Source organism: Apostichopus japonicus, chromosome 17, assembly GCF_037975245.1.
Source record: "Apostichopus japonicus isolate 1M-3 chromosome 17, ASM3797524v1, whole genome shotgun sequence".
NCBI classification, from domain to species: Eukaryota; Metazoa; Echinodermata; class Holothuroidea; order Aspidochirotida; family Stichopodidae; genus Apostichopus; species Apostichopus japonicus.
The window spans coordinates 7,954,346-7,965,912 of NC_092577.1; the positions used below are offsets into that span (position 1 = coordinate 7,954,346).

The 11,567-nt window shown below is 40.2% G+C and overlaps 1 protein-coding gene across 1 annotated transcript in view; it reads right to left on the reverse strand.

Annotated features, from left to right (window-relative positions):
- Positions 1 to 11,567, reverse strand: part of LOC139984541 (NLR family CARD domain-containing protein 4-like) — a 313,255-nt gene that overhangs the window by 140,634 nt on the left and 161,054 nt on the right. The gene's annotated exons all lie outside the window — the stretch shown is intronic.

The following is an 11,567-nucleotide window of genomic DNA, read 5'->3' on the forward strand; positions in this document are numbered from 1 at the left end:
GTACTTATTTGTGGGAAATGACCCTCGTAGACAGTAGTAGGACTACTTATTCTAATATATAGAAAGTTAGGTCAGTTCCTCAGAGGCAATACAAAACTCAATAGGCCAAAACATAATACTTTTATGGGAGACAAATGAAAAGTTTACAATCCTTTTGAAATTTTTCAATGATAAATTGTGTTATACTTCACGGAAGCTCTATTGTTCGCATGAAGTTAAAAGAGCATGTTTTAGTTGAGTTATTATAGAATTGATGAAACAATGGACTAACATTTAGTTCTGAAACGAAGGGCCTTAAAGGAGCATTCCATAGATTTAGCATAATATTTGAATGCTGAATGTATTGAAAACCAGATGAGTTATTGAAGCATTACCAAATAACACTTATTTTGTTTCCTTTCTTCCCTTGATTGTTACATGTATCAAGATGAAATTCTTCTTGAAGTTATACTTGAAAGCATGCATTGAAGACCCAAACCGCGTGCCGCCCTCCGGAAAAAAAAAAGTTAACTTTCCATTGCTTGCAAGTAAAGTTTTTTTTTCTGGTCGCAACAAAATGCAGACAGTAATGAAATGTGATATCTTTAGCTGGACCTGAGATGTCCATCGCTGCTATGTACACTGTGTTCTGGGTATATTGACCGTAGCTGCATGTATTGACTGTACACTAGTGTCTAATTACCGACGGTAGCAAGCTGTGTGTATTTTCTGAGATCGATGGTGGTGACTAACACTTCTGTTACACCTCATTCGAAACTAGGTCAGTTTACCGGCATCAGACGTTTCTTTGAGCGTGAGTCTCCACTCCCATTAAAGTGTGCAGTTCCAATTGCCTCTGCTCGCCCCTTTTCCCGACGGTTGATTAAAAACATTTTCCTTTCCGAAGAGATCTGCTCTCAAGTAACTATAGTAACGGTTAGTTATATGCATTTAACTTAGCTCGACTATAATCATACCTAAGTATGCTATACGCGTCCGTAAACAAAAAGTTCACAACCTTTCACCGCGTCGTAAAACTAACCACCGCTCCTGTCATCAAAGCTTTATGTTAAACGGTAAAGATATTCTAAAAACTTCCCTTTATACAATATCGTAACCGTACACGACGGGGAAATTGCCATCAAACAACGTATAGCAAATGATTTATGTAGCCCCCCCCCCCACCTCAACCTCCGCTGACGTTTATGGATAGTTAAGCAGCACATTAGTGAGACATTCTTGAATTTAATTGCGTCATGTGACCGGTTGATTCTACCTCTATACAATCTAGGCGTCGCTATGCGATTAGGCGCTAATGTTTAAGTTACAGTGTATTCCCCCGAAGCACAATTCCCAGACTGTGTCTGCATATCAAGTATTATTCCTATACCAGCAAATCTGCACCCGATCCTCATTATTGTCATGATAACTATGGTCGATATTGATAATGTTGATGTACGGTGTTGTATTATAACATCGTAACACATGTTATGAATTTCACGATATTTATTGGGACTCTTACAAAATGCCGCATGGTCGAAAAAAAGCGTTGGCAGAGTACTGGTTGACTTATTTTCTCATATGATTCTGCATAACACCAGGTATTTAACTTGTTTGATGTGCGGGTTGAGAGTATAACTTGTTTGACGGCACAGTGTATCGTTTTAATGTGGCAACAACAATCACTGAAATTGAATTGTATTGCTCAAATGTCGATGGAAATTGTCAATGTCTTTAGAGTTAGCATACCAGTCGCTTGCTGTAATATCCGACTGTCAAAGGCCTCCTTGAATGGCTTGTAAGGCTTCCACGATCATGACAATGTGTAACGACATATGAGAGGAAGTTATAATACAAGACCATAACCATCGTGGAACAACATTACCAATATCCACATAGTTATCGTGACCACAACGAGAATCGGTTGAAATCTAAAGTCTTTAACTTCAAACTGGTTATAATCTCCTGAAAAAAATATTAAAAAAAATGTATAAATATATCTATATGTTTATTTAGATATTGCATTGGTTGTATACTGTGTTCAATGCTCGCTGTTAAGTTGTTTTTATGTGCCTAACGGCGTATCGTCAACCCTTCTAGTTTTCTTATAGCCAAAAAATCTGGCATACGTGTCTAAGGTGACCATGCAGACATCCTCGTATTTCATGTACACAAGCCCGCATTAAAAGCATGTTCACGAATTTGTCCCTGGTTTCTACGTAACCTCCTCAGATCATTACAAATATGCTAGGAACAATTACTCAGTTTAACATAGAATAGAGCTTTTAGACATTTTAATTTGGATATAAAGTTTATTGGGGATGTAATACAGATAGAAACTTGGGCGTTCGATTAACATACTTAAAATAAAGCGCCTGTAAACACAGTAGGATGTCCTTAAACGTCTATCATCAAACAACGTAAATATAGTATAACCACTTGTATGTATCATGTCCAAGGTTTTCCTGAAAAAAATTAACTTTGGTTACTTTAATGTTAGGAAAGAACTGCTTGAGGGGGAGTTGGAGGGGGGGGGTATTAGCGAGGCTGAGATTAAGTTTCATACCGTGCTTAAAGAAATTTTAATATAGTATGAACTCGTGATTTAGCTGACAACGTTATCATTGTGAATACCAACTTGTTAATAGCTACACGAGACATGACCACAAAGAACAATCCTCAATTTGTAATTTTGGCTTACGTTCACATAGCGAACTGGGCAGGAATCCAACTCGTGTATTTGCCTCAGCTTTCTGCATGGCTTTTGAGAACGTGTTCTCGTGAATTATGTGACACGTTGTCTGTCTTTGATCACGACTTGGCTAAACATATCACATGAGTGGCAATGTTCACTGATTAGTTGGTTTGAGCAAGCGTATAGTAAAATGCTTTTTTTGGCTCTATTGGCTTGCCATAGGATGGTCTTTGTTTTACGCTGACTGTCACTGATCAACATTAATCAAACCGAGTAAAGGATCTTCCCGTGTACCACACACAAACTCCCCAACTGGCTTAGTATGAATAAACTTAGCTGTAAGTAACAACAAACTTTGATAAATCACATAAAGATTTTTTTCCTTTCACCTTAACGTCATTCTTTGAATAAATACAAACTCAGTATCGAATACTGACTCGAATATATTTTTCTCGAAATTCTTCTCAGAAAATATGTTATTTGTGGACATTTGGTCAGTGAGGTGCAGATGATTCTAAAGGTGTAGGGTTGTATATCCCCATCTCCACCCCACCCCGACTGGTTCAGATATGAGGGGGGGGGGATATGAACCCTTTATGGGATAGACAGAGACAGATTCAGGAGTTTGTCAAGAAGGCCTGAGGGTGGTCATGCGGTCGTTGAAGCTGACTTCCAAGTGGTGAAGGAGGGTGCATGCATCCACCCCACCCCCAGTGAACATTCAGAAGTTAAATGCTGCATTCTGAGGTATATTTAGGGTATGAATTAGGTGACTATGGAAATTTTGCTTATAAATACTTTTGTATAAAGATGGAAAAGGTAAGACTAAGAGATTGGAGAGGTGGGGGGGGGGGGTGGGGAAGTTGCATGGAAATGGTTTATACATACATATGTATATATACATATATATATATATATATATATATATATATATAAATATATATATATATATATATATATATATATATATATATATATATATATATATATATATATATATACATAAATAATGCCCCTGACATACAATAAAAATATGTTAATTCCGCCCACTGATTATTCGGTGTTTTTACAGACGGGGTAGGCGATACTCGAAAGAACACATTTAAAGAATTATTAGAAGGTCATAAACTTGCTGAGAATGAGTAAGTTATTGGAAGATCCTAAAGATGACACTGACGAAAAGAAAAAAAAACAAACAAACAAACAAAACAAAATAAATTTGCCAAGTTATGAAATAATGTATTTCCTAGTGAATTTGGCATACATGTTTGAAGATATAACCACCATTATATATAAGCAAAGCATCCTGTCTTTTAAATATCAAACAATAAGATGTTATATTAACATCAACTGGCCCATACATAAACCTAAAAATCGTAATGAACTGCTATATACATTGCAAGGAAACTCCTAGATACCCCCTATACACTACACACACAGAGAACACAGAATCTACTGGAAAACTATAACACATGCTACCGATTTATCAGCACGATCCAGTTTTAAATGGGAGACAAAAAGTTAATAGGTTTTGTAAATATGATAGGCCGAAGGTTAACTTAAAACTATGCTCTTTAAAAGAATACAAAGCGAGGTGAACTCAGATATGACGTCATCAACTCACTCGGCTAAAACGAACTTAAGCCTGTGTTAGAAGCGTCATCGGTATTGTCCCGCATATATGCTAGATGCCATAATGGTCACCCATGTTTGAAAGTTATCTTCATTGCCACAGTTAAAGTAGCTACCTACACTGGGATATTTAATTGTCCATGTCCTCAATGTTTGTCTATAATTTCGAGATCGGAAAGTCTAGAAAAGCACTATTGGAAACGTATTGCCTTTGTGCTGAAATTTTGATGAGCTTGAAAGAGCTATCCAACCTCTTTATGCGACCTGAATAGGAACACAGTACGGTAGGCTGAATAAACGGGAGACCTACTTTCTTCTGTTATCACGTGACTAAATCAGAAACAACGTCACGCACTTGTGCTGTTTAAAAAAAAAAACAGTGAAATGGTAGAGTTTTAATATAGTATCGTCAGTTTTATAAACCTTGTGGCACGATCACCGTATGATGTATGACGTCACTATATAGCCACATTTCATAACATTCCATGAAGCCCTATTTCTTGAGGAACCGAATGTAAACTACATAACCCTGAATGATAACATGATACCATCGAAATATCACCTACACATTTTTAGAGGTAGAGATGTAGCCATGGGCTCGTTGCAGTCGACTCCAAAGTATGGCGAGGGGCAGGGGAAGGGTGGATATTCTGCTGGAAGAAAACTTGAGACGTCAATTTGTGCAGTTTTGGACATTTTTATATTATAAATTAAGTATATATTGTCCGATCTAATGCAATATGTTATGCTAGTTACTATTTTAAAATACTTGTGAGAGATTGAAAAGAAGTAAGTGTAGACACCGCCCAACCCAAACAATCACCTCGCGCATGCGTAGAAAAGAACGTCTGACGTATTTACAGTGAAAGGAAGATGGGATACGATTTCGGTAGTGATGAAGGGTAACGTAAGTTGGTGTTACTGCTTTTTTGATATTGTACATATGTCTCAGTATTGGTTCGTACAAGAAACCTCACATTATTATTATACTCGTTACATACCAGTTTTTTAACACTTTCACAGTGTACTGTGATTGTTTAAATAGACGCGAACACATATTTACCTAAAATAATAAATGATAATGTAACATTGTCAAAAAATGAGACAGAAAAAGCATCAAATATTGTTTATTATGCGTTCAAATTAACATCGGCAAATTCTTCCTGTTTTTCTGCTGCCGCACCGGTTTCTCTTGTCTGATCGTCAAAAATAGTAACCGTAATACCGCGATATATCTCTATCACGGTGTCACGATGTGGCCATGAGAACAGCAGGACGAAAAGTGGCACGAGGGCCGGCGGAACCAACACGAAGAAGGTACTAACAAGATCCATATGAAGCCAGAATTTGCTAAACCTTCCAGTTTGAAACAAGCCTTCTTTAAATGAGGCTAACTCGTACGAATAAAGAGGGAAATATCCTATGGTGTACACAAATGCCAAGCAGATGACGAGCGCAAAATGTTTGGGTTGTTTCAAATCTCGGACGACTAGACTCTCACCAGCCGTTACTCCAAAGGTGGTGTATTGTGACCGTACCATGAAGACGTAGAAACTGGTAATGATGACAACGAGAACAAGAATAAGAAACGGCGAGATGTATTCTACGAATAGGATCTTAGCTGAGAGAGTAAATCCTTGCGCCAAATTGGAATTGTAAACACCGCAGAAAGATAGAACACCCTCTTGATCGAAGTGGAGCACGTTTGATAACACCAACTCCGGTACGCTTACCACTATCGCGAAACACCAAATCCCGGCCACGGTGATGAGCCAACGCTGATGAGTGGCGTTGAAAAAGTTGTCGGTTTTTCTGCGGTATCGGTTCAACTGCTGTATCGCTAGGCAAACTAACAAGAAAGTCGAAACATTCGTTAGAGACGTCTTCAGGAAGTGAACCATCTTGCACAAGAAACGGCCGATACTCCAGCAGGGGTTAATAGCTTCTTCAGTATATAGCAAACCGGTCATCGCCAATAGAACAATCGCCACACCGATCAGATGGTTGAGCAGCAGAAACTTATCCCCTCTCAATGCAGCATTCTTCATTATCATCGTCACTAAGAAAAAACCGGTAACGAGACCGAAAATGGTGAAGGAGATGTTAAATACAGCCAGCGTAGGGAAGGAGTTGTCATCACAATAGTTCATAAAGTGGTAGAGGTAGTCGACTAAAGAATCCGAATCGGTAGAGTTTGGCTTTGTTGTATCACCTTTCATCTTGTACAAAAAATTGTTCCAACTGAATTAAACAAGAAAAAAAAAGTGTTCCGTGGCAATACTAGTTTTATAAGGTTAAAGTCGCCAAAAGAAAGTCCGTAACGGTTGAAACTATAGCCAGCCTTCAGATGACCTGCAAGAATGGAACAAAATATTCCAAGCTAAAAACGTACGAAGCCTCTATCCAGAAATTACAATATTGCTTGATGTAATGACAGCAGACGAATGCTGCAAACAAATCCTCAAAGAAGCACACACTTCTAGTGAGAATATGTGACCCCAACACCTCGTCGGAATAGGTGAATAAATATTTTCTAAGCTGTGCCAAATCAAAGTTGATCATAGAGCAATATGTGCCATTCATACGCCTGCACGTGACAGTCTCAGTTGTCGATCCCCAGCAATCCAGGTCTCTCTTGGTGTTTTTTTTAACAAGGTCGATCGGTCAATGCCAATAGTGTCTAAATATGATGACTTTTCCATTTTTTTCATTTATTGGCGGGAATCCAGAATGCCAAAAAAAAAACAAACAATATCGTATGGTTTCCATGCAACCCGTTTTTGTGAGCATTCCCAGGGAGGTAGCATTTGTTAAACAACTTAAGTATTTTTAGGTTCAGTTCGCTGGTATCCTATAGTAACAGAAGTTTCTGAACAACCAAAACAAGTGCCATTCAGTCCGGGTTTCCAACGGATTAGAAGGGGGTGGGCTGAGGGGGATTCTAAACTTTTCCAACTGATGTTAGTATCGGGGGCATATATAGAAAGGCGTCCCCGGGCCCGGAAGAGTGGGCGAATGCTACCCCGAATGAATTTAACAAAACACTAGAACCCGAATGAACATTATATATCCTTTATCCTCAGATTGATAACGGAGATTAGGTCGGGTTTGGGGAAGGGGGCGGTGATGAGACTTGTTCCCCTACCAATCCTGACTTTGCGTATATAGATCACTGATCTAAAATGGAATTGCATTGTTACAATATGAATGTTGGAAGAACGTTAAGTGCCAATTAAGACTGAATGTGGCCTTTAGGTATTGATCGATTATGCTATTATCACAATCATATGCCATTTCCATCACTAACGAAAAAGTTCCATATCAAGGAAAACGTGTAAGGAATACATTGGGTGCTTCTTAAAAGAGTGACAGAGTTTATATTGACTCCAAAGCTATCTTATTTCATTATGCAATTTGTCTATAGTTATATCCGTAGACTATGAAAGCGGCTGATTCGACGATCTGTTAAACTTAGTTGATCAGTCACAATATATAACGACCTTTGCATCAGTATCATACGCGACTCTTACACTGAAATATTAAGTAAAAATATGCAGTGTGCCTCCCCCCCCCCACCCACACACACACACACGTACTTTGCTTATCTATCTGTTGCACATCTGTCTTAATACTTTGGCAGGTTTGGTTTTTATTCACAGCTCCATGCTCAGCTGTAGCATTACATACACCCCTAATATGATGCCTAATGTAAGCAGACTTACATGAAATGTCCTCATTATTGTGTGTCTCTCTATATATTATCAAATGTAGTTTATACCAAACTGTCCTGTAATGATACTGGTATCATTTACATGTGCTTTGTAACTGCATAAGTGCACCTGACCTTTAGTTCCCCTTGAACTAGGACATCAAATATCGGTCGCAGTATTATACTCGTTGCAATCCAACAAACTACACAAGGCAACTTTTCATGGAGCTTTCTTTTGGATTTTCTACTCGAACAGCAACAGCTGAAAGTGTCAAATTCTTCATCATGTAATACTGTCGTGGATTGAAGGGACGGGGTTGTGTGCTGTTTGTGGTGTAACCCCTCCCCCACCCCCCCCCCGTTTTCAGCCTCACGCACAACTGTCAAGGTATAGTTACCTTATTTATTTCATTTTTATTTCATTTATTTATTTGTGTTTTATATAAGTATGACATATGACATAGAAGGAGACAAGAAACAAAACTTGTGAAAGGAAGTTTAGGCTACTAAAAAGAACTTTACAAAAAGAGAACCCCAAAAACAAAACAAAAAACAAACAGAACCACCCCTTCCTCTCCCTTCCCTCACCCCATTTTTCCCTCTCAGTTTCATTTCGCAGTTCTAGTACATGTTGATGAAGTGCTTTTGTAAGCTTTTTCTAAAATCAACTAATGAAGGCATCGCCTTCAAAGTGAAAGGTAGAGGATTCCAAAGTGCGATGGCCCGATGATGTAAACTGTTTTTAAAGAAATTGTTCTAAACATTTATAATGTTGTGACATTTATAATCTAAATGTTACTCGGAATGCACCATTAGACGAATTAAGTTTTGTAAGCTGATAACCCCCAGGGCCTCCCCTCACCAAACAGGAATTCGGATTCAACGATTCCATCACCACCCCTCCCCCCTCCCACCTCCTTCATGAAATCTTTAAATACTTCAATATGATCATGTACTATAGTATGGAATACAACATGCATGGTTCTACGAGGGAGCAGTCAGCGAGCTGCTTCGATATAACAAAACAAAGTGCAATTGACTGCTAGCTATTTTTAATAAAACTTGATATGTTGTGTTATCAGACCCTCAATGCACTTTTGAATTTGGTATTTTTAAATTAAATTGTCCTGAGGGAAGTATATTGGAGTGTATAGTGAACCCCTCTTCAGGCAATATTTATAATAACACTGTACAGTAATCGGATATTATATCAAAGGCGCTTACAAGGTCATACCGGAATTGCCTCCTCCGTCACAAAAAAAAGAAAAGAAATAATAATCTTAAAAACTAACAACATGAGCAAAAAATCTCAGTTGCTATAAGTTTTTAATCCTGTTTATATACATGGACGTCCTACCCATTCCAAAAGACTGCCTCTCATTATTATGAAGGGGTTACATAATAGTCAAATGCCACCGTCTCTGTACCGGGAAAAATGCTGTGAAGGAAGTTAAACGGGTACTACCGAAGTAATAATATGTCCGTTACCCTCAGGTGCGGATCAATTATTTAAAAAATTAAGAGATGTTAAGGATGTACGGGCGTCTGTTGGATACTCCCCCCTCCTCCCTCCCAGACAGATACTCCCCCCTCCTCCCTCCCAGACAAGAAGTAGAATTTAAGACGTTGAATAGTGCATTCTGAGGCATATTTAGGCTATAAATTAGGTTGATATAAGGAAGGGAAGGGAAGGGAAGGGAAGGGAAGGAAGGGAAGGGAAGGGAAGGGAAGGGAAGGGAAGGGAAGGGAAGGGAAGGGAAGGGAAGGGAAGGGAAGGGAAGGGAAGGGAAGGGAAGGGAAGGGAAGGGAAGGGAAGGGAAGGGAAGGGAAGGGAAGGGAAGGGAAGGGAAGGGAAGGGAAGGGAAGGGAAGGGAAGGGAAGGGAAGGGAAGGAAGGGAAGGGAAGGGAAGGGAAGGGAAGGGAAGGGAAGGGAAGGGAAGGGAAGGGAAGGGAAGGGAAGGGAAGGGAAGGGAAGTGAAGGGAAGGGAAGGGAAGGGAAGGGAAGGGAAGGGAAGGGAAGGGAAGGGAAGGGAAGGGAAGGGAAGGGAAGGGAAGGGAAGGGAAGGGAAGGGAAGGGAAGGGAAGGGAAGGGAAGGGAAGGGAAGGGAAGGGAAGGGAAGGGAAGGGAAGGGAAGGGAAGGGAAGGGAAGGGAAGGGAAGGGAAGGGAAGGGAAGGGAAGGGAAGGGAAGGGAAGGGAAGGGAAGGGAAGGGAAGGGAAGGGAGGGGAGGGGAGGGGAGGGGAGGGGAGGGGAGGGGAGAGGGGAGAGGGGAGAGGGAGGGGAGGGGAGGGGAGGGGAGGGGAGGGGAGGGGGGGAGAGGGGAGAGGGGAGAGGGGGGAGGGAGGGGAGAGGGGAGAGGGGAGAGGGGAGAGGGGAGAGGGGAGAGGGGAGAGGGGAGAGGGGAGAGGGGAGAGGGGAGAGGGGAGAGGGGAGAGGGGAGAGGGGAGAGGGGAGAGGGGAGAGGGGAGAGGGGAGAGGGGAGAGGGGAGAGGGGAGAGGGGAGAGGGGAGAGGGGAGAGGGGAGAGGGGAGAGGGGAGAGGGGAGAGGGGAGAGGGGGAGAGGGGAGAGGAGAGGAGAGGAGAGGAGAGGAGAGGAGACGAGACGAGACGAGACGAGACGAGACGAGACGAGACGAGACGAGACGAGACGAGACGAGACGAGACGAGACGAGACGAAACGAAACGAAACGAAACGAAAAGAAATGAGACGAAACGAAGGAAAACGAAGGTAAACGAAGGTAAACGAAGGAAAACGAAGGAAAACGAAAGAAAGAAAGAAAGAAAAGAAAATAAAAGAAGAAAAGGAAGAAATTAAGAAAGAAAGAAAGGAAGAACATCAACCAGCCAACAACACAAATCAAAAAACACAATTGCCCTTTTGTGTAGTATTAATTTTTTATCTTTTATTTCTACTGTGTAATTTCCGATCGAATAATTGCACGTTTGTCGTACAGTCGTACACGGTTGTTTTAAAGATCCCCGGAGCACTTCTACTTGCAATGATATACCTGTATATTTCGCAAAATGTTGTAGCAACGATATTAACTTTCACCTGAGACAAGTGATTGATTTCATCTTTTCATAACAAAATTGTATCTTTAAAAATCTAGAACACACTGTAGGAACGAAATATCGTATATCACGTCATTTTTATATCTATCTATATTTTAATGGAACCAACGCCCTTAGATATGTATTTCATTATTTTCTTTATCCACGCGATTTTTGTAGGCAGTGATATGTTTTACCTTCCGTTTACACTAGTTTCTCTATGCGATTTCAATACCTGTAAAATAAAGGAAAAATCGACAGTCTTAGAGGTGATGACTTGTCGCAGAGGTGGATTTCGGGACACTTTTTTGGCGCTTTCATTTGGCAACGGGCTGTACAAATATTTCCTAACGGTAAGTAAATATTGAATACGAATGTGTTACTTTATTTTACGAAAATTTGTTTAAATTGAAATTATTGTAATCTTTTAAAATTAAATTCGGTTATTTTCCAGTATAGCAATACATTCCAAATGTCTTTTCAAAGACTAGCATCGTTCAG